The following is a 24,068-nucleotide window of genomic DNA, read 5'->3' as shown; positions in this document are numbered from 1 at the left end:
TGCAATGCTTGGTAAGAAATGTACGCATTATCCTGCCCATGCAATTGTAACCCCTCTGTACAGTATGTTCACAAATAAAATAAAATTAAATTAAAAAAAACCAGTAAACTATATTTTATACACACTTGCTAAGAATATATTTATATTCACAGCAGGCGCACCAAACACTTCAGGTAAGTTCTTCAGATTTTAGAAAGATTATTCTTTACACCAGATGCTATACAATTTCATCATCACACAGGCTTTACACAGATGCTTCCTCAAAAAAAAAAAAGGAGAGATACTTCATTTAGTGGTACAACTTTTGTTTTTATGCTTCCCTTAGTGAGGACTGAGTTTAAATTGCTTTTCAGCTTCACTGGTTTACATTGCTCACTTTCTTTTTTTGTTATTGTAAAGATGATGTGTAGAGGTGTTACCGTTACTTAAGTCAGGTAATGATACTTTTGTTCTTGAACACTGTCAACCCTTCCTTCACTTTCTCCCAGTTTTTCCCTCCGGACCCCTCCCATAGTTCTATAGTTCATTTTTTAACATAGTGTTCAGTGAGTATTACTGTTTCATGTGTTCACCCTTGTCTTGCCTCACCATTTCTATGCTCACTCCCTTACTCTCCCCACATCAGACAAACTTACATACAGGATAAGAAATACAGAAAACAAGAACAGTGACAGAGAACAAAATTAATAATAATAATAACAATAACAACAACAACAGCAGCAGCAGCAATGAAATAACAAAAAAACCCTGTTTCCATTTCTTGGAGTTCATTTTAATAAACATTGTATATTATCGTAGTACATAGCTATTGAGCCATTGTGATCCTGTCCTGAGAGTATCACTGTGTGAATGTCTAGAGTCCTGTATAATCATCATGTCCTAGTGTCTTTTTTGTCTTTTACTTGTAGAATTATAGGCACATTCTAGTTACAACAAATTAGGAAAATCATGCAATCTATATTTCTTTGGGTCTGGCTTACTTCACTTAGTATAATTTTTTCCAAATCTTTCTTGAATTGTACAATATTATTCTTCCTGATGGAAGCATAGAATTCAATTGTGTATATATACCACATTTTCTCGATCCGTTTGTCCATTGAGAGGCATCTGGATTGATCCCATATCTTAGCTATGATAAACAATGCTGCAATGAACATGGTTGTGCTGGTACCTTTAGCGTGCCCTTGTTTTGTGGTCTGTTGGATAAATGCCCAGGAGTGGAATTGCTGGATCATCGGGAATCTCTGTCTTTAGTTTTTTGAGGAACCTCCATATTGCTTTTCAAAGTGGTTGAACAAGTTTAAATTCCCACCAACAGTGTAGTAGGGGTCTCCTTTGGCCACATCCCTGCCAGCATCTGTTATTGTTAGCTTTGTTAATGGACATTCTACTGGGGTGAGGTAGACTCTCAATGTTGCTTTGACTTGCATTTCTTTTATGGCCAGAGATGTTGAGCATTTCTTCATGTACCTACTGACCATTCTTACTTCTTCTGAGAAGTCTTTCTTTAAGTCTTTAGTCCATTTATTAATTGGGATGCTGTTTCTTTGGGGGTTTATTTTGGGGGTGGGGGGTTTTCTGAGCTGTAAGTATATTTTAGATATGTGGCCTTTGTCTAATACATAGCTGGTAAATATCTTTTCCCATGTTGTGGGCTTTCTATTTATCTTGCTAGCTATGTCCTTTAACATACAGAAACTCTTCAGCTGATTTAGTCCCATTTATCCAGTCTCTCTGAGTTGCAGTGATTTTGGATCTTTTTTGTATGTTTTTTTTATTATAAAATTACTGTACAGAGAGGTTACAGTTACATGAGCAAGGTAATGATTACATTTCCTATTGAGCATTGTTGCCTCCTCCTTTGTTTTTCCCCTACCATCCCTTCCCTCCCACCTCTACAATTTACCCCTGGCCAAAGTTGTAAAGTTCGTTTTCAACATAGCGTCTTGTACATCACATTGTTACAGTGGGTCAAGTGAAAAAACAAAAATATGGATACAGGTTGACCCATTGATTTTGGATCTTTATGTGGGAAGTTTCAACCCATTCCTAAGAATTCTAGTGTTTCCCCTAACCTTTACTGTAATATTTTCATGATATTTAGGCATACATTGAGGTCTTTGACCCATTTAGAATTGATTCTGGTGCAGCCTGATATAAAAAGTTCTAGGTTCATTTTTCTACATGTGTATAGTCAATTTGGCCAGCACCATTTATTGAAGAGGCAGTCTTCTAACCTATGGTTTTGACTCTCTTATCAAATATTATGTGGCTGTAGGTTTACATTGTTTTCTTTTTTATTTTGGTACTTTGTTTTATTATAAAAATGCTGTACAGAGGGGTTACAGTTACATGAGCAAGGTAATGAGTACATTTCCTATTGAGCATTGTTTTCTATGAGCACATTTCTAGATAATTACTTAAGTAAGGAGTTACTTCTCTGGAATTTGTTTGCCAAAATTCACTGTAATACCAGGTCTTGATACTATTAAAATAGGGGGCATTTTAAATCTCACATTGGTTGTAAAATTAGTAAATCTATTGTATATAATAACTTAAAAAAACATCTTACATCATCTTTTTAGGAAAAGTCTTCAGGGAGAATTTATAAGAATATTAAAAACTATTTTAAAAATAGTTTTCTATAGCTCTTCATTCCAGTTTATTAATAAATAAAGAATAGCTTCATTTGAAATGTAAATAGAATTCATGGAATGAAGTTCTGTATCTGGATAGTATGTCATCATTGAATATTTTATTAGCAGCCACTGAACAATGTCTAAAATAATTACTAACTCATGATTCAAATAATAGTATTTTATGATCATTTTTCTTTAGTAGGAAAATGTATTTCTAAACTAGATTTTTCACCTTTCAGGCTTTTAATGTGCCCATCTGTAATACAAGGAAATTGAATCATATGCTCTATAAAATCCTTTTCTAATCTCAGGTTCTATGAGTTTTTATATCATTGACCTTATTTAATCTTGTTATTCTATCTTGTTCTATCTTTAGTTTTGTCTACCATGTAATGAAAACTGGACTGATTTGGGGCCCAGATAAGATTTGGTGTCTTGTTTCTTTACTTCCTTGCTGTGTGAACATGAACAGAATACCTCTTCCTGAACTTTCTGATGTTTACAGGGATAGAGAACTCCTACCCCCTGCAATTATGGTAATTCAATAAGGAAGTTTATTAAGTACCTAGTGCATAATCCTCCACTTGTCAGATCTTCCATAAGTCACTTTCCTTTAAAATCTTGCACCATTCTGAAAATCTCAGATATGCCATTCTAGGAAATCCTCTGGTTCCTATAGAAAAGGAGATGTACTAGAGGGATGATAGAATATAAATGAGAATCAAAGAAGATAAGATCTAAACGATTCACAGGTTTTTCTTGTGAGCTATCTCAGTAAAGAGGATGATGGTATCTTTGGAAACAACTGTCCTTCCTGATGCTTTTATTGCCTTTTGTCATTGAAGGCTAACATCACCTTACTTTCAGAAATGAAATATGTCTGAATCATCAGAAGATGGCTTGTTTCCTGTGTGATTAGGAAACTTTTTCATAATGATTTTTTCCCACAATGTTTCTGTTATCACTATATCCTAATTTTTAAAATTAAAAACAGCAAGCTTACTTGTTCATTATAGAATGTATTAAAAAATAAAGTAAGTGAGCAAGAACATATTTCTAGAGAGAACAACTTTAGATAATGTGTCACATTTTTCTACTTACATATAGACATTATGTAATACATTTACATAACCAGTTAATATTATACAGTTCTAAGTCAAGTAGCATAAAACACAATCCACAAAGGTTGGGAGGTACTTTGTTTGCATCTAGAACATTCCAGTCATAGGATGCATACTCAACATTTTTTTAAGTTTAAAAATGTTCCTTATTTTTTATAAATAATGTAAGTGATAAAGCTGAAGAAGTAAGCAAATATTCTCATTATATAAAGTGAAATGTGGCTGCCCAAAATAACTAACATAACACAATGGCTAGCACTTAAACTTTCTCCTCCAACATTAGCACTACAGGGTTGGACTTATATTTCCATGGGAAAAGTTTGTATAATATTCATGAGGCTCTGGGTTCCATTCCCACCACTGAAAAGCAGACATTCAGCAATTGTAGTCACTGTTCACTAAAAGATAGCCAAAGTGTGTTAAATTTTCTTTTCCAAGAAGCTGGAACCAGAGTGCTTGGGAAGAGTTTAACTTTTTAAAAATTCTTTTTCCTAATCAAACCTTCTTAGTTTTCATGAGTTCTACTCTGTCCAATTTACCAGCTTCATGGCTCTTTGCTCCAAGAAGACACAACAGGCAAAGTAATTTTAAAAAGTTCAATCCCTAGACTATTATTGGTTATCCATTGTAACCATCCACATAATTTAGTATTCCTTCTTATAAATTCTGCTGAAATAGTGGAGTGGAGGAGCTTGCCATTTTGTGGTCAGTGGAACATTTCTCAAACATGACATGATTCCAGCTATTGCAATAGCAGTGTAGCTGTGGAGAGCCTGCAAAAAGGCACTATGGGACCCACATCACACACTGTCAGTGCTGGGTCTGTGCCTTGTACGTCAGAGCTCATGGGCTGCCTAGCCATGATCCTGGACTCCTGCAAGCCCTCAGTATTCTTCTTTTTTTCTTTTTTTGCCAGTCCTGGAGCTTGAACTCAGGGCCTGGGCATCTTTTGCTCAAGGCTGGCACTCTACCACTTGAGCCACAGCGCCACTTCTGGTTTTTTCTATTTATGTGGTATTGAGGAATCAAACCCAGTGCATGCTAGGCAAGCACTTTACCACTAAGCCACATTCCAAGGAATGTGTATCCTGTGTCCTTTTTTATGTCAATAAACAATCCTACATTGTCATTTTTCAAGGATTATACAGTGTTCTATAGTATAATAACAATGGATCCTCTGTGGTTGGATGGGTTATAGCTCTCTGTCCCTTCATTTTTGCCTATAACAATTTTAATCAACCTCCATGCAAACTTCACCTTTCCTTATCTTTCTTTTCAAAACAAAAAATTGTTTTTATGACTATACTGAGGTTTGAACTTAGGGCCTTTGTAACTTGTTAGGCTGGCACTCTATCACATGAACTAGGCCTACAACCCTACTTTTGGCATTTTGGAGACCAGAATCCAGCAAACTTTTTTTTCCCATGGGTGTCTTAAAACTGTGATCCTCCATCCCAGCCTCTTGAGTAGCTAGGATTATGAACATGAGTCACTGGCATCTAGTTTCTTCTCTGTCATATTTAAAAATAGCCATGCACCAGTTGATCGCATCTGCAATTCTAGCTACTCAGGAGACTGAGATCTGAGGACTGAGATTCAAAGCCAGCCAGGGCAAGAAAACTGTGCGAGACTCTGACCTCAAATTAACCACCAAAAGAGCCAGAAGAGGAGCTGTTGCTCAAGTGCTTAGAGCACTAGCCTTAAACAAAGAAGCTTAGTGATAGCACCCAGGCCCTAAGTTCAAGCCCTAAGAGTGGAACAAAAATAAATAAGTAAATGAATTGTCCAGGTAAAGTAATCTTAAAATTTAAAGAAATATTACATTTTGCTAAATTGTTCCACAGCTTCATCAGTAGACATTAGCCATTTCCCTATACCCTCATAAATATTAGGTAGTATATTTTTAAATATTTTAAGAGTCACTTTATAAAGCAGGTCATGGCAAACAAATGGTAAATGGTAAAAATTTCCACTGTTACCAGCCTAGAAGCTTTTCTAACCTGTTTTTCTGAGTTTCAAGTTCCAATAACCCCACAAGGATGCAGTCTTCCTGACATAGTAGAAAGTGAACTCTCCTCCATGTGTCTTTTACTAACTGAGTTAATTTAGATCGAATACTGAGAAGTTCATATAAATTTTCCACTACTGTTAACATCAGTATTCACATTTTTGAATCACTCCCATTCTATATTAAAATCTATTTTCAGTAAATCATTTTTCACATGTGAGAAGTTTGACATTGCCAATTTAAATTAATTCACAATGTTAGGAAATTCTGAAACACCATAAAACCTCATGAAATATTTGTAATCTGTACAATGTTATGGTTATGGTGTTCAAGATGAAATATCTGTGTGGCAGCTGTTTTTCCAATGTAAATAGATTATTATTTAAGTCTCTAGGTGCAAAGGCTTTGTAGTGAGCAGAACACATTGCAGACAAATGTGGTCTTACATCATTTTCACAGCTACAGTCTTCTCGTCAGCACACTGTCATGGTGTGGCTTTGATGGTCTGATCTGAATTTGACCCCTTAATGTGATTCATGCCTGCATTTTCATCATGCACTTTTATGGGAACAATAAATCCAATAATATCCGGTTGCATTTCCTTGTGTTCTCAGATTTTAACATTCTGTACAAATATTAGTGCTGCCTCCGCTGTGTTGGCACCCCCAGATTTGAGGAATTTTGTTTACCCTCTTCAAGATATTCTAGACTACTTTGAAGTCCAAAGCTAATTGCTTTGTGTTTTCTTTATTAAATAGAGATGAATTTGATAGGATCTATTCATGATTACCAATATTGTTATTTATTAAGTGGCCAACATAAGAATAAAGAAGAAGAGTGACAGTATGAGGTCCAGAGAGGAGAGTGAATGGAGAGTTTGAAAAGAAAGGAGTTAATCTCTCACGCCTGTAATCCTAGCTACTCAGGAGACTCAGATCTGAGGATCATGATTCAAAGCCAGTTGAGGCAGGAAAGTCCATGAAAATTTGATAACCAATAAACAACTTAGAGAGAAAGCCTTACATGGAGCTGTAGTTCGAGTGACAGAGTGCTAGCCTTGAGCAAAAGAAGCTCAGGGGCAATGCCCAAGCCCTGAGTTCAAGGCCAAGGACCAGCAAAAAAAAGCAGGAAGTGGAGCTGTGACTCAAGTGGTAAAGCACTAACCTTGAGTGGACAAAAAAAAAATGTAAATAACAGAACCCACCTGGCTCTGAGTTCAAGTTCTAGTATTTGCACACAAAAGAAAGAGAGAGAATCCTGATATTTGCACATGAGACAGAGAAAGAGGATGGTTAATAAAAAAGGAGATGACCTTTTATGAATACTAGAAAGAGGTGATTAAATATAAGCTAATGATTAAATATAAGCTATTTATAAGGCTGGAGATGATTATTATGAAAAAGAAAGGGAAAAATCAGAGGAAATCATAGTAGGGAAATAGAAGAATGACCAAAAACCATGCCTTAACAATACACATAAATCTGAACTATGGTGCCCTGACGAGCTTGGAGATGGTAGGGAAGAAATCTGAAAATAGTTCTTTGATAAAACATCATTTGAGGTATGTGGTGTTTACTGAGGGTGAAGATCATGGGAAGCATAGTTACTAGTTGTCACATTATTCAAATTAACAATCATGTTCTTTTTTCCTTTTGTGTGTTTTTTTTAATTTTATTTTCTTGTAAAGATGCTGTACAGAGGGGTTACAGTTACATCAGTAAGGTAATGAGTATATTTCTTGCCGAGCATTGTTGTTTTTTCCTTTTTTAAGAGTTGATGAAATATACCTTATTTGAGATACACTAAAATGACCTCAGAACTGCCTAGGAAATCCTCACTTCCTCAAGAACACATTTCTAGTTCTCTCTTTTTTTTTTTTTTGTCAGTTGTGGAGCTTGAACTCGGGGCCTGAGCACTGTCAGCTCTTCAGCTCAAGGCTAGCACTCTACAGTTCCACTTCCGGTTTTTTAGTGGTTTATTGGAGATAAGTGTCTCATATACTTTCCTGCCCAGGCTGGTTTTGAACCATGATCCTCAGATCTCAGCCTCCTGAGTAGCTAGGATTACAGGTGTGAGCCACAGGCACCAGCACATTTGTAGTTCTTAACACATTCAACAAACTTTCAAAACAGAGACACCAAAGTTTCAAAAAATCATATATTAAGTGATATCTCTATTAGCCTCTTTTTAATGCTTGGAATTTGTTACTCTTATAAGAATGATGGTGTAAATGAAGTAGATGGAGCTTTGGAGATTCAGCCCAAATTTGGAATTTTTATCTTCATGATAAAAATTTCTCACATCTATTAATGGACTCCCTAACTTCTCCGTTTTTTGCTTTAGATAAAATAGAAACTGAAAGTAGACATATAGAATCCATGTGAGTTTCTTAAACATCCCATTTCTATGCAAAAGCAGAAAGATCTGTAGAGATTTATGCAACATACTATACAATGATATAATTAGGCAATTTAAAAACAGAAGGAAAAGAAAAACCAGGTCCTCCTTTACAGGACATCTCCTTAATGTTATCAGAAATGTGATAGGGATTTGGGGTTGGATTTAATTGTTAAGTTGTCCCTATTTCTTGCTGGGTTTATCAGGATGCTTCTGGTTACAAACAACAGAAAATCTGTCTAAAACTAATTTTAAGTAGGTAAGTTGAAAAGAAATCATAGGCACACATGACTGAAGTCCAAAGGTAGGATAACTTGAAATGCAGCTGGATCTTTGTACACCGCAGTACTATGAGAAGGGTCTACTTTACTGTTCTGTCCAATTCCTATTCTTAACTATTAACTCTGTTCTGTGCAAGATTTCTATTTCTTTGTCTTAAGACAGCCATCTGGTTTCAGGTAGCACAGCTTAATCACTCTCAAATAGCTATTATTAATTGGCCAGTACAACTGGGTATTTGAGGTATTTCAATGTTGAGGAATGGCCACTAAATATAGTGATTTTCCTTTGGGGGATAATTAACGGTGACCTAATCTAAAAGTAATCAACTAAGCCCAGCTGCTTCTGACAAATAGAAGCAGCAATTTTTAGGATAATTTGTCTGCTTCAAGAAAGAACAAAAAATGTTTATTTTTGTCTCACAAACTGTCTGAGGATAAGTAGCGACCTGTATAGGTAATTTTTTGTTTTGTTTTTTTGTGAGGTTTTGTGTGTGTGTGTGTGTGTGTGTGTGTGTCAAGGCTAGATATTCCCTCTAGTTACTCTTTCTGAATAAATTCAGCTCCAATCTCAAAAGTTTTCTCAAATGTTCCATTCTATCATCTGCCTTTCAATTTATAGGGAAGAAAAGTAAGGGGGAAAGAAAGAGAGGCACAAAACTTTCTTGGTCTTTCCTTTGTACCTGCTTACCTACTTACCCTCTGTTTACTTCTCATTGGATATTGACTAACATGGCTGCATGCAGAACTAAGTATGAGATGAGTTCTCTGCTGGTTAAATTTGTGCCAGTTAAGTTCCACATCACTATAGAAGAAACTGGGTGTAAATATGAGGGTGGAAACTAGCAGGTTCTGGCAGAGCCCCTAATAAAAAAGAAAGAGAGAGAATAGTTACCCTCCTGCTCACCAAAATCAAGGGGCATCTTTCTCATTCTTCCAGTAAGTTAACCCAGTGGTTCAAATACAGAAAGTAAGATTCTTGCTTGCAAAAATTATGCTTCTTTCATAGTTACTATGGGTTCTACATTCCACAGTTTAAAAGGAAAGACTCCTTATTACTGATTTTAATGCACATTTTTAAGTTTGAAGAAATATTGAAAAATATGAAGAAGGTAACAGTCACATTTTCATTAGTTAGAAATAACCATGAAAGCCGAGCACCAGTGGCTCACACCTGTAATACTGGCTGCTCAGAAGGCTGAGATCTGAGGATCGCAGTTCAAAGTCAGCCAGGACAGGAAAGTCCATGAAACTTTTTTTTTTAATTTTATTTTATTTGTGAAGATACTGTACAGAGGGGTTACAATTACATGGGCAGGATAATGTGTACATTTCTTACCAAGCATTGCAGCCTCCTCCTTTGGTTTACCCTTCACATCCCTTCCCAGCCTCCCCCCTCCCCCCCAATCCCAATCTTTCTCCTTTCCCCCCTCCCCCCCCTCCCCGCACCAACGTTGTAAAGCTCGTTTTGGACATGACAACTTGTACTTCTCATTGTTGCAACAGGTCCACCTGTATCTTTAAGCAGCTGGTTTCCCCCATCTTCTCCTCAAGTTATACTGACATCAAATATAGTGAAAGCAGGGGTTATACTGTGGGGGAGGGACATACAAAGCAACAAAGAGATAATCTTATAAGTGCATTAGAAACACATGCATGAAAGAAAAAAACATTAAGATACATAACCTTTTATACTCAATGGTGAAAAACTAAAGCCATTTCCTCTTAACTCAGGAACAAGACAAGGATGCCCACTCTCTCCACTTCTCTTCAACCTAGTATTAGAATGTCTAGCTACAGCAATAAGACAAGATGCAGACATAAAGGGGATCCAAATAGGGAAAGAAGAAATAAAACTCTCCCTCTTTGCAGATGACATGATCTTGTATTTAAAGAATCCCATAGACTCCACTCCCAAATTACTCAAGCTGATTCAAAACTTTGGCAAAGTAGCAGGTTATAAAATTAACCCCCAAAAATCAATGGCTTTTCTGTATGCCAACAATGAGAAAAGTGTGGCAGAAATTAGGAAAGCAACTCCATTTGTAATAGCCCCACAAAAAATAAAATACCTAGGAATTAACTTAACTAAAGAAGTGAAGGACCTCTATGATGAAAACTTTAAAATCTTGAAAAAGGAAATCAACACAGAACTAAAAAAATGGCAAAGCCTCCCATGCTCCTGGATTGGAAAGATTAACATCGTGAAAATGGCAATACTTCCTAAGGCTATCTACAAATTCAACGCAATACCTATCAAAATTCCAACCTCATTCTTCAAGGAAATAGAAGAGGCAATCCAAAAATTCATATGGAACAATAAAAGACCCCGAATAGCAAAAACGCTCCTCAACGGAAAGAACACTGCTGGAGGAATATCAATACCAAATTTCAAACTCTACTATAAAGCCATAGTAATCAAAACAGCTTGGTATTGGCATAAGAACAGACCTCAGGACCAATGGAATAGAATTGAAAACCCAGAAATGAACCTACATACCTATAGCCACCTAATCTTCCATAAGGGAGTCCATGAAACTTTTATCTCCAATAAACCACCAGAAAACCAGAGGTGGCGCTATAGCTCAAGTGGTAGAGCACTCACCTTGAGCTGAAGAGCTGAAGGACAGCACTCAGACCCAGAGTTCAAGCCCCATGACAACCCAAAAAAAGAAAGAAAGAAAAAAAGAGAAATAATCATGAAAAGTTCAGTGGTTTTTTTTTTTTATGATTTTTCTCCAGATGACTTTTCTTTCCAATTACAGAACTTGGCAGTTTTGCACTTTTGCAACTTGAAAATGTGTATTTTTTCTGGTATCATTAAAATGTATTTTTAAGTATCCTTCCTATGTTTGTGTTAATTTAACTTTAGAAACATAAGAATTTATTCAACATGATGCTAATATTAGATGCTTAGGATTTCTAGTCTGTTAGTATTAATAATGCTACAGTGAGCCTCTTGCATTTTGTTTGCATTTTAAATTATTAGAAAATAATTCATTTTTTAAGTTTCACCAAGTACCAATTTTAGTGTCAATAGGATTAGAGTACAGAGAAATGCAAAAAAAAGAGAAACATTTCCTGCTTCCTACTTAAGAAATAGTATTTAAGGACTCCTAGAGTAGTCTTACTTAATGACATTGAATCAAAAGTTATGAGGGAGAAAGGTGCTGTATTGCTAACTCACTTTGCACAAACTTATTAAAATTTTCCACATACAGCTATAATCCCTGCTACTCCTGAGGCAGAGACAAAAGTCTTGAGTTCAAAACCAGCTCAGGCAAAGTTGGTGAAATCCTCTCTCAAAACCAAAATACAAACACAAAGGCAGGGACTAGGTACAGTGTACAATAGCTTGATTCAATCCTAAGTACTGCAGAAAAAAGGGGCAAAAAGGCACAAAAACCACATTATAATAAATAAATCGCACTGGCTCAGTTGTCAGTGTGAAGATCACTGTTGAGCCTGAATATAGGTTCACAAGTACCACATACCACACACACAGCACATGTATCACACACACGTGCTCAAATAAACACACATCACATTACATGCCTTAGCCATGTTTTCATGTCTTTATGAAGTTCTTTGTTTGGTGCATTTATTCATCCTTAGTTGTAATGCAAATATGAACAGTGCCTAACTGTATTAGGCACTACGGCCAGGTATGAAGTGAACAGACACACTTCATTTAATGACACCAACCAGGATGATTTAGCAAAAAGTCATGAAGAATCTAGTTTGAAAAATATGAAAGACATAGGAGCCAGGTGCCCGTGGCTCATGCCTGTAATCCTAACTACTCAGGAAGCTGATATCTGCGTATCAACATTCAAAGCCAGTCTTGGCAATAAAGTCTCTGAGACCCTTACCTCCAGTTAGCCACCAGAAAGCTAGAAGTAGAGTTGTGCTCATGTTGTAGAGCCTTGAGCACAAAAGCTCAGGGTCAGAGTTCAGGCCCTGAGTTTAAGCCCCAGGACAGGCACCAAAATATATATATAGGAATAGACACTGATTTTCTTAAATGAATGGTAACTCTTTGTATGCCAAAGCTGAGGTTCTTTTTTTTCTTTTTTTACTTTATTGTTATTATAGAGGTGTTGTACAATTGCATCCGCCAGGTAATGAGTACCTTTCCTTTCATACAGTGTCTTCCATTCCCTCCCTCTCTCCCAGTCCCTCCCTCTCATCTCCACCCACAAGGTTATATAGTTCACTCTCATCATTGTCCAGTGAGCCCTACTGATGCTCTCTTCTCAGAAAACCTTAAATTCAAAATACACAATTTCTGAATTTGCATAAAATCATAACATTTCATTTTCTAAATCCATGGCAGAATAGAAATGGAAAATTAGAGGTGCAGTAGTTAAATGCCTTTAATACCAGCTAGCCCTGAGGTGACTACCCTGAGGTGTCTAGAATCATAGTTCTAGACAAACAAGGGCAAAAAGTTAGTAAGACCTTATTTCAGTTAATAGACCCTAGTATGGTGGTTCCCACTATAATCTCAGCAAAATGGGAGGCATGGGTTGGAGGACATTTGTCATTGGCCAAAATGCAAGACTCTGTCTTTTTGGTTAAAGTAAACAAGGGCTGGTGTTGTTGCATAGGTTGTAGATTGCCTATAACCTATTGTGAGGCCCTGAGCATAAAGCCCAACACTGCCATGAAGGAAAAAAGGCAACTTAGGAAAAGGTAGCGATCCATTAACAACAAGTAAATTACATTTTTAAAAATATTGATATTTTAGCAGGGTGCCGGTGACTCGAGGCTGTAATCCTAACCACATAGGAGGCTGAGATCTGAGAATCACGGTTTAAAGCCAGCCCAAGCAGAAAAGCTCCAATTAACCACTCAAAAACTGGAAGTGGTGCCATGGCTCAAATGGTAGAGCACTAGCCTGGAGCACGAAGAGGCTCAGAGATAGCATCCAGGCCCTACAACCAACCAACAAATAAATAAATTAAACTAGCAATATTTTATCTCAATGACAATGTTAATTATACTCAGAATATATTCATGTATTCAAAGAATATTAAGAAGTTCTTGTATGTCATTTTATAAGGAGTTTTAAATCAAAAAGACCCTTTAAAATGAGAGAAAATTAGAGATACATCTTTACAGATAAATCTTTTTAGCAAATGGTATTTTAAAAATTAAAAAGAACTTGTGGGTAGGGACAGGAGGGGGAAAATAGGGAGAATGAAAGAAGAGGTGACATTGTTTATGAAGCATTGTACTTATAACCTGACTTGTAGAATTCTAATATGTACACTTCCTTAATAATAACAGTAAAAAAAATTTTAAACAATTCCTTAAAGTAAATGCACAAAAATATTGACTGATTTTTTGAAGTGTGATATTATTTTCTGTTCTATATAATATCTTGATAATATCTTTTAAAATTTAAGTGTCTATGTATTACTCTAGTAAAAACAAATTTATGTTAGCTTAAAATAGCATCCTGGAAATGATAAGACTATAACTCATTATTATCATTAATAGTATTTGTATGTAGCACCTTACAATAAATTATGCTTGTAGTGTTAATCAAGTTGATAAAGAAAAAAATTAATTTGGTTTCACAGGCTTATTGTAGATGGCCTGGAAATGGTATTATCAGTTTTGAAAGCTGTATACTGAGAGGAAAATATGAATCATGTAGTATGTGTAATACACAAAAAGGAAACCAGCATTGATGCCAAAAACGTAACTGGAAATGATATTAAAAATAATTACTTAGTCCAAGAGCAGGTGGCTCACATGTTGTAATCATAGCTACTCAAGGAACCGAGTCAGGAAAACGGTGAATCTGAAGCCAACCTTCATAATTTAGTGACACAGACACAGTAGACTTTTAACCGTTCGTTCTTTTTGTTTTTATTTCTGTGTGTGTATTTGTGTGTGTGTGTGTGTGTGTGTGTGTGTGTGTGTGTGTGTGTCTTAGGTCTTGAACTCAGGACCTGGGCAGAGTTGTTTTGTTCACGGTCAGTGCTTTACCAATTGAGCCACAGCTTACTTCCAGATTTTTTGTTTGTTTGGTTTTTGTTGGTTGTGGGACTTGAACTCTGAGCTTGGGCACTGTCCTTGCGCTCTTCAGGTAAAGGTGAGCACTCTACCACTTTAACCACAGTGCCACTTCCAGTTTTCTGGTGGTTAATTGGAGATAAGAGTCTCATGGACTTCAGTGCCCGGGCTGCTTTGAATCGGGATCCTCAGATCTCAGCCTCCTGAGAAGCTAGAATGGCAAGTGTGAACTAACAATGCCCAATGACCGTCTAACAACTTTAACCACACATGCCTTTAATTTCTTTTCATATGCACTCATTTTGCATGTTTATATAGATGTTTTTTGTAGACCTTATTCGTTGGAATTTTGTTCTTTTTTCTTTAAAATAATTTTAAGTTCTTGGACTTGAAAATTTCAACTCATTTTCCAGAAAACTATTAAGTGTATATACTTCCCATAATAATTTTTGAAACTAAATTGCTAAAGATATTTTTAAGTAAATAGCATCAACAGTTACATACTTTCCTTTTTAAATGACAAATTATATTGAACCAATTTGTACACATGTATTTCCGGGTTATTGCCTCTCTGGTTCAGTCTGTGATACTGGGTCTGTTTCTATAAACAGGTTTGTGCTTTGGCAGAAGCTATTGCAAGGTTCTGACAATAGGTGGCACCAAAGGGAGACCATGAGGCTGAAATATTCCTTCAAGTTTGTTTGCAATTCCTCTCTCCAGCCTCACTCTTGGTTGTGGCAACTAGGATTCACTCTTAGCAAAGGAAAACACAACAGCCCATTACATTTGAATTTCAGATAATGAATAATAATTCATATCAATATGTTCCCAATAGGGCATTTTAAATTGTGCACCATATTTTATCTGCAGCCCTATGCAGACTCTGTCCTCTAAACATCTGTGCTTTAATAATTCCAAACACATCTCCTTGCTCTCCAGGCCTTGAGTTCGTAGCTACTTCCTGCAATTACTATCTTTGTGATAACTTACTGTGATTAGCATTAGATTTAATCATTTGATATGTCTGTCCCCTGCCTGCACGGACTGATGCACATAATTTCTTTATTTATTTTTAATTGTGAAAATACTGTACAGAGGGGTTACAATTACATGGGCAAGATAATGAGTACATTTTTTATCAAGCATTGTAGCCTCCTCCTTTGTTTCCCCTTCCCATCCCTTCCCATCCTCCTCTCGCCCCCCCTCAAGGCTCCCTCTTTATGTTTTCAACATAAAGACTTGTACATCTCATTGTTGATGCACATAATTTCTTAGAGCAAAAAGCCGTGTGATTGATAAAGTAATTTTTCTTCCACTGAGTGTTCCCAAGTACAAACCGACATGGATACACAGATAGGAAATGGTAGAAGCCATCTGAACTTCACTCACTTTGCAAAGAAATGAATTCATATAGAGAATACTCATAGCTCTGAATGAGTGAAGGATAGAAATCATAGTAAATTCTCATGCACAACCCTATTTTAGTTCTCATTATGTCTAGGTGTTAAGAACTGACTATATACATTGTGTCTGTAATTGTAAAATGCAACAGAGATGAAAGAAGGAAGACAACAAATGAGAGATTTGGTGGGAGTGCAATACATCCGCTGTTCATTTGTAAAATAGAGTTGTTTCTGCATTCTCCTTGTATCTGAGTTCTAGACTCTGAACAATGAGTTGTCAAGAGAAAAAGTGCTCACGTTATTCTGTGGGGTTCTCATGGTATGTTGCCTTAGCAACAACATTTTCAGTCTTCACATTTAGTCTCTACCCTGGTTCTAATAGTTTCAACTTTAGTTACCACCTAGATAATCTTCTCAAAAATAATTTGTTCCTACGATGAAAATACACAAACCTTCCTACCATGCGTGCCACCTTCTCTGTTCGAAGGGTTAGTCTGGCACTGGGCACTGTCCCTGAGATTTTTTGCTCAAGGCTAATATTCTGTCACTCAAGTCACAGCTCTATTTCCAGCTATTTTGGTAGTTAATTGGAGATAAGAGTCTCATGGGGGAAACAACGCTTGATAGGAAATGTACTCATCATCTTACTCATGTAACTAACCCTTCTGTACACTATTTTTACAATAAAAAATTAAAAATTAAAAAAAAAAGCCAGCCTGGGCTTGCTTTGAACCACTATCTTCAGGACTCAGCTTTGTGAGTAGCTAGGATTACAGGCATGAGCCACCAGCACCTCTTGCACCTAGCAGAGCCACCTTCTTGATTGTTAACTTAGATTTCTCACTTCACAATGGCCCTGAAATTCTTGGCTCCATCTTCGTTTGCCTGACCCCAGCATGTCTATTTTGGTTCTAGGATTTTTTTTTCATTAACTGTGAGTTACTGGCTTACTCTAGGCCCCATTTCTTTCTTACTCCTTGGTTTTTGTTATAATTTTCTATTGATGTGATTGTGCTTATTTATAACAGTGACCACATAGAACTCATTCCTTGCTTCTTAAAATTCTCTGCTTGCTACTCTTTGATACTTAAAGCTCTTCTCCTTTGACTTAGGTCCAACTTCTGGCTCTCCTGTGTGTCTTTTTATCTTACCTGAAGTCCAGAATTCATCCTGCTTTTCCCCTTTCCAGAATTGCCTAATGCTGTAGCTAAACAGATGAGCAGAAAAGCACAGGCCAAGACAGAACAAGAAGATGCCTGTCTTTACAAGGAAGGATATTGAAAAGCTGGCAGCTGAACTTAGATAGCACTATTGCCTGATAAAATGAGCCTAAATGTTGGATCAATCACTTGGTAGTTTTGTGACCTGAGGCAAAATACTCTACTTCCCTATGCCTGTGTTTCTTTACTGTCTTAAAACAAGACATATATGTCTCAAAATCATGGTAAATATTAGATTTTAAGAATCCATGTAAAAGTTTGACTTTGTCTACCACATCAGGAGTTGTCAAATGTTGATTATTTTGTTAACTAGCCAGTCATCATGATATTTGATGATTTAGCTAACACCTAAAGTTAAATGGTATGTCTGAATGATAATTTACTGCCTTATAAAGTTCTGGAAGATTGCTGAGCAGATCTAACTTCTTTTACATAATGATTGTCACATCATCTTTATGTTGCATCCTCTTCTGTAAGTGAGATAAGAAGGAAAATTGTTAATAATAAAATCGTTTTGAGTTTCTTATTTCAGTCATTGCTGAAAGGCTACCTAAAGGTTGTGGGGATCTGGAAAACAACACCATGACTGGAGGACAGATATTAGAAAAACTTCTTTTAAAGCCAGGGTGCCACATTAAACAGCTTGTCACCTAGCTAATTCTGTAATTGCAATATTTAGGTCAGGAGGGACGGGGAAGGAAGAGGGATAAATTTGATTTTGTTTATCCATTCAAAATATGGAAGAAAAAAAGCTCTTTAGTTGTGGATATTTCTTCCAAAAATTATAAATAAAGACATGCACACACATACACAAATATGTGATATCTGTTTATTTCAGATACCACCAAACAGTGAAATCAAGCCATATTCATCCTTGAGTGACATAGCGTAATGTCTTCAAAGATAATGTAAAGGACAGTCAAGATTTACTAAGACTTCATTCCATGAATGACCCAACAGGACACATTTACATGCCCCATACCCCATCTGCTTCCCTGCTCATGACAACTGCATGAGTAGCTACTGCTTTATTCCTTCCCTGTAGAGAGATGAGACAGGTTAAGGAGCTTGACCAAAGCTACATAGCCATGAACAGGAACAGGCTTTAAACTCAGACTATGTTCTGCTCCTACTTCTGAAAATCACTCTGCTATATATACTTGATCTGATCAAATGGAGCCTTCATGCCCTGGTTAGATTTTCAGTTTGGGGGAGCAATCATTGTTTCGAACTCCAGAAATTATACTGGTGACAGCCCAAATGATGTTCACTTCCAAACTCACAGCAAAAGAAGCACGTGCATTCTGACTCACTAGGCTCTTCTAGCCAGCTGCACAAAATTGTTATCCATGATTTAGGTTGAAAAACTTAAACTGGCTGCCAGCCCCTCTGTGCATGAGGGATTGACTAATAGCGGTGACTCTAGCTGCATAGAACTATAGATAAAGTAATTTACATAATGTTCTTGAATGCATCATGTTTCTCTTTTCCATTTAACCATTTTTTAAGTGTACAGTTCACTAGTCATAAGTATATTCATATTGCTCTGAAAGAAATCTCCAGAACTTTTTCATTTTTGGAGCTCTGAAACTCCATAACTATTGAAGTTGTGCCTTGGTAGTCACCCATCTACCTTTTGTTTCAATGAATTTGACTACTTAAGATACAATAGAAAAGTGAAATCACACAGTATTTGCCCTTGAGTGGCAAGCATAGTTTACTTAGCATAATGTCTTCAGGGATAATCCATGCTGTAGCATGTTTTTTCTTAAGGTTGAAAGATATTCCAGTGTATTTTATATACTCCTTATTTTGTATAGAAACTCTATTTTTTTGAGGGGGAGAACATATACATTTATGGATTTGTGTATGTAAGTGTGTGTGTGTGTGTGTGTGTGTGTATGTGTGTCTATGTCTGTGTCTGTGTATATCAGTACTGGGTCTTGAACTCAGACCTTTTGTGCTCTCCCTTGGGTTCATTGCTCAAGGCTGGTACTCTACCACTTGAGCCACACCTCCGTTTCTGGTTCTTTCTTGAGTAATTGGGGATAAAAGACTTACAGATTATTCTACCTATGATCCCCAGATCTCAGCCTCTTAAGTAGCTAGGATTATAACTCAAATAACCATCAGTAGATGAATTGGTAGATATTTGGGTTGATTCTGCCTCTTATGAATTTGGGTGTACAAATATCTCTTTGAAATTCTGCTTTCAAGTTGCCTGTATATGCAACTATTTGTGGAATTCCTGAGTCTTCTGGCAGTTGAATTTTTTATTTCCTGAGGAAACTCCATGCTGCTGTTCATTACCTCCTCAGGGTTGCGTCATTTTACATTTCCATCAACAGTGCATAGGGTTGCAGTTTCTCCACATCCTCACCAACTCTTGTGTTTAAAGCACAGTGTCTTTTTTGTATTTTTGTTGTAGACTGGTACTAGAACTCTGGATTTGACATTCTACCACAGGAGTCACACCTCCAGCCCTGAAACAATATGCTTTTAATGTAGAAAATATAAAATGACTGAAGCTAATACTTGGTGAGGAACAAAGCGGGGCTGATATTAAATGTCCTTCAGCCCTCAAAAAATGTTTGATTTTTTTGTTTGTTTGTTTTGGTCCTGGGGCTTGGACTCAGGGCCTACGCATTGTCTCTGTACTGATTATCTACCACTTGAGTTATAACTCCAAGTCTAGCTTTTTGGTGGTTAATTGTAGACTAGAGTCTTACGGACTGCCCTACCCAGGCTGGCTTTGAACTGGGATCCTCAGATTTTAGTCACCTGAGTAGCTAGGATTACAGGCATGAGTCACAGGCACCGGGTCACCGGGTTAAAATGTGTTTAATGTTAAAGCTAAATATTTCCCTGAACATTCCTTGAGTAAATGAATAACTTGCCCTTTCAAACCTAAAACACGTATTTGTATTTGTTTCTTCAGTCCTTTAGCTACCACTGTCTTACCCAGGATTCAAAGCTTCTTAAAATTAGTTAGAGGGAGACAAGTGAGAAAGTGTAGACTTCTCACTTCAACACGCTGCTAAAGATGGAGAAAACAGGGTGCTATTCAGAGATACTCTGTACTTAGACACTTAGAATTCAGGATGGAAATAAACCCAGTGCAACAGCAAGAATATTTGAAAGCAAGGTCGACAAGCAACTGTGGCAGAAGTCTCAATTCCAAGAAATATGCTCTAAACCCAGGAAACTGAGAAGTAAGTTTCTAAAAGCATGTCTTTCCTTTTTCTTCATTTCTCATCTGCTTAGAATGTCAATCACTTGTTAGAGAAAGCTGACAAGTAGAACCAAATAATATAATGCAAACAACAGGTTGAGGTGTTTATCTAGTGGTCCTTCTATGAAGGCAGTTGGAGAACTTGCCAATCTATGGCTTCAAGAAAAATATACTAGTATGTGTGTTGTTGTGATATCTTGATTGCCTCATATCAGTTCTTTCAAAACCTTTCAAATGCTGTTTGACTTTTGTTATTTCTCTTTCCCTCATGGAAACTTATAGAAGCAAATATCCTATATATGAAAGCAGATGAATCAAGTGAAATTATATTACATTTAATGTCACATTTATTTTCTTTGCATGCAACCACTATTCAGAGTCTCACAAGAATTGCTCGCATGATAAAGGTGATTTAATATGCAGTAGCTAGTGACTGGTAAATTGTCTAAAGCTGTCATGGACTAGAAAGTGAGCAAGACACACAGATTTCTTTTACTGGGCATATAATATAGACAAGTAGTGATCAAATTCAGAGTAGCTTGCTTGAAGAGAAATAAAACCTTTTAGCAGGCATAAAGCGATGTGGATGTGGAGGAACAAGAGTTAATAATAAACTTAGAACATAGCCTTTGTTCTGAGAGGTGGCTGAAATAATAAGTCTGGGGACAGGGTGGTTGTATTTTTTCCAGCATTATTTAATGTCTAGGTTAGCTAGCATGATTACTCACACCGAGCTCTGCCTGCCAGTGTCACACACTGGTTGTAGTATTCAATAATGAACAACATAAAAGTAGGTTTGTAAAGTAATTTTGTGACTGGGAATATGGCTTAGTTGTAGAGTGCTTGCCTAGCTTGCATCAAGCCCTGGATTCAGTTCCTCGATACCACATAAACTCAAAAAGCAAGAAGTAGTGCTAGGGCTCAAGTGGTACAGTGCTAGCCTTGAGCCAAAGAAACTCAAGGAGAGTACTCAGGCCTTGAGTTCAAACCTCAGGACTGGCAAAAAAAATTAAAAATTAAAATAGAAGTGATTTTGTGCTTGTGCTGGGGCTTGAACTCAGGGACTAGCCACCGTCCATAGCTTTTTTTGTTGTTCAAAGCTGGAGCTCTTCCACTTGAGCCACAGATTCACTTTAAGCTTTTTGCTGGTTAATTAACGAGTCTTATATACTCTTCTGTTTGAGCTGCCTTTGAACCGTGATCCTTAGATCTCAGTCTCCTGGGTCGCTAGGATTACAGGGATTAGCCATGGGTTCTGGCAGCCTTTAAAATAATGCACATTGCCTTTGCTAATGTGAAAGAGGCTAACTCATTCTAGACTTTATAGGTAAAATTTAACAGTGATGAAGTTAAAGGACAATACCATATTTCATAACAAAGCCAATAGGCTTTATTAAAGAATCACCAAGCTGGGCGCTGGTGGCTGATGCCTGTAATCCGAGCTACTCAGGAGGCTGAAAGCTGAAGATTGCAGTTCAAAGCCAGCTCAGGCAGGAAAGTCTGTGAGACTTTTATCTCCAATAAACGACCAGAAAACCAAAAGTGGCGCTGTGACTCAAGTGGTAGAGTGCTTGTCTTGAGCTGAAGAGCTGAGGGACAGCGCCCAGAATTCAAGCCCCATAACGGACACACAAAAATAAATAATCACCAATTTATAAAATATGAAATTTTGGAGAACTCCATAGTTGAAATGACCATAACAGAAATAGTAGTTTCTTAGAGAAAATAGAAAATAGAGAAGGAAGAGAGAAGCTAAAGACCTTTGGCTTATCCTAGAGAGTTTTAGTAATAAAGCTATGTCTAGCCAATCATATCAGATTTTATTATTACTTCTGACTGCAGCAGAGTCTTACACCTATGAAATCAGGGATTGTAGCTACTAATACCATGGCCAGAAAGTTATGTGATTTTCTTTGTTATAATACTCATTTCCAATTGGAAATATACTTTTTCCCCCCCTATGGAGTTATACTGAGTTACGCCAAAGGACATATAATTTCACATAAAATTTCTTTGTTTTCTGTTGCTCATTATGGTTTTTTATTGTTATTATAAAGATGATATACAGAGGGGTTACAGTCACATAAGTCAGATAATGAGTACATTTTTCTTGAGGAATGTCACCCCTTTCCTCACTCTCAGTTTTTCCCTCTCATCCCCCCCGCCCCGCAAGTTGTATAATTCATTTTCAATAGTTTCTAGAGAGTCCCACTCCTGCAATCGTTCACCCTTTGTCCTCCGTTTCTGTGGCCTTCTTACCCTCCCAAATAGCAAATGAGACAAAAAGGAAAGAAAACAAAAACAGCAACAAAGAAAAAAAACCTTTGTTTCCATTTCCTGAAGTTCGTTCTAATGATCAGATGCACATAGGTTTTGACAAACAAAATGATATTCCTTTGACTTTACTCCACACCTATAAACTCATCTAACGTGTCTTTTGGGGTTCCCTTTCAGTTCCTAATATTCTTTTGGCAGGAGAGCCCTTTTCAGACCATCCCAGAGGTCTATTTACAATAGTTTACTAGTAGTCACTTACTAGGTACCTGTTTTCCAGGAAATAGCTCCACATTGCTTCTTCATCGTAGAAGAGTAACTCAGTGCACAATCTCTGTGTCTGTAGCGAGACAGCTACAAACATTCCTCTAGTTAATCTCCCTGAAGATTTTTGTTAGGTTTAACGCGTGGGGTAGGTTCCCTTAGCCATTATGCTTGGCTCTCTCCCTAAGCCATACTGGGGTGGGGCTGGAAGCTCAAGATACTAACCACTTCCTGCAAAGAAATTCTTTCAGCATTGTTCCTATCATTGGTACCATACCTTTTAGGGACATGATAGACTAATATGGATCAAACTAAAGTGAAAATTCTTAGAGTGCTTTTAGAGTATGGATATATTTGGCACCCAAACCACAGCTTTCAGCCAAATTAAAGCAAAATTCTATTTATATATCCTTTACACTTTTGTGATATAATGTCATTATGTTATTTTTAATTTATACCAACTAAGTTTTTAGAGAAGGATTTGTCTTTTAAGTAAAAGACTCAAATTATTTATATTTAATTGTATAAGTTTTCTAAACTGAGTACTAATTAAAAAACTATAGTTTTTCCTAATTTGTTTTTATAACTCATTATTTTTGTATAAAATAAAGTCACTTGGTTCCATTAACTCAAAACTTTAATAGATTGTTTCTCAAAAATGTACTCTCCTGTACAAACCTAACTTAAAATACTGAAAACTGTATTTGTACATAATCTATAATTTTTAACACACACCTTAAATGCCAGGTGGAACAAACCAGAAATGCAAAGATCTAATCTCTGCTAAGTACTCAAATAACCCTTCTAAAACTAATAAATCGAACTTACCAATGCAATAAATTAGATTCTACTAAGCAGTTCAGGCATCTTAAACACTTGACAGGAAAGATTTCTTATAATAAAAGCTGGAATATTAAATGCAACTAGAAAGTTTGTTTTCTTTTTTCAACATTCAACTAAAATGACAAGAAAAGGATTTTCAAGAACCAGACACAATGGGAAGGGGAGGAGGCTACAATGCTTGATAAGAAATGTACTCATTATCTTGCCCATGTAATTGTAACCCCTCTGTACAGTATTTTCACAATAAAAAATAAATAAAAATAACAAAAAAAGAACTATCATCTTGGTGCCAGCCATGTTGGGATGCTAATCCTCCATGCTGAGCAGAGACACAGAGGTGACCTTGAAGTGATCTAGCCACT

At 36.7% G+C, this 24,068-nt stretch overlaps 1 protein-coding gene across 3 annotated transcripts in view; it reads left to right on the top strand.

Annotated features, from left to right (window-relative positions):
• The window catches only part of Oxr1 (oxidation resistance 1), a 201,515-nt gene that overhangs the window by 38,205 nt on the left and 139,242 nt on the right, over positions 1 to 24,068 (top strand). The window contains exon 1 of one of the 3 annotated variants that reach the window (XM_013012484.1): positions 20,071 to 20,305. The exons of the other annotated variants lie outside the window; for them this stretch is intronic. The gene's annotated coding sequence lies outside the window, so the exon portion shown is untranslated. Of the gene's footprint in view, positions 1 to 20,070; positions 20,306 to 24,068 lie in introns of those variants that run through there. 3 annotated transcript variants of the gene reach the window in all.

Source organism: Dipodomys ordii, unplaced genomic scaffold (assembly GCF_000151885.1).
Source record: "Dipodomys ordii isolate 6190 unplaced genomic scaffold, Dord_2.0 Scaffold17, whole genome shotgun sequence".
In the NCBI taxonomy this organism is placed as follows: Eukaryota; Metazoa; Chordata; class Mammalia; order Rodentia; family Heteromyidae; genus Dipodomys; species Dipodomys ordii.
This window is presented reverse-complemented; position numbering and strand designations above follow the sequence as displayed.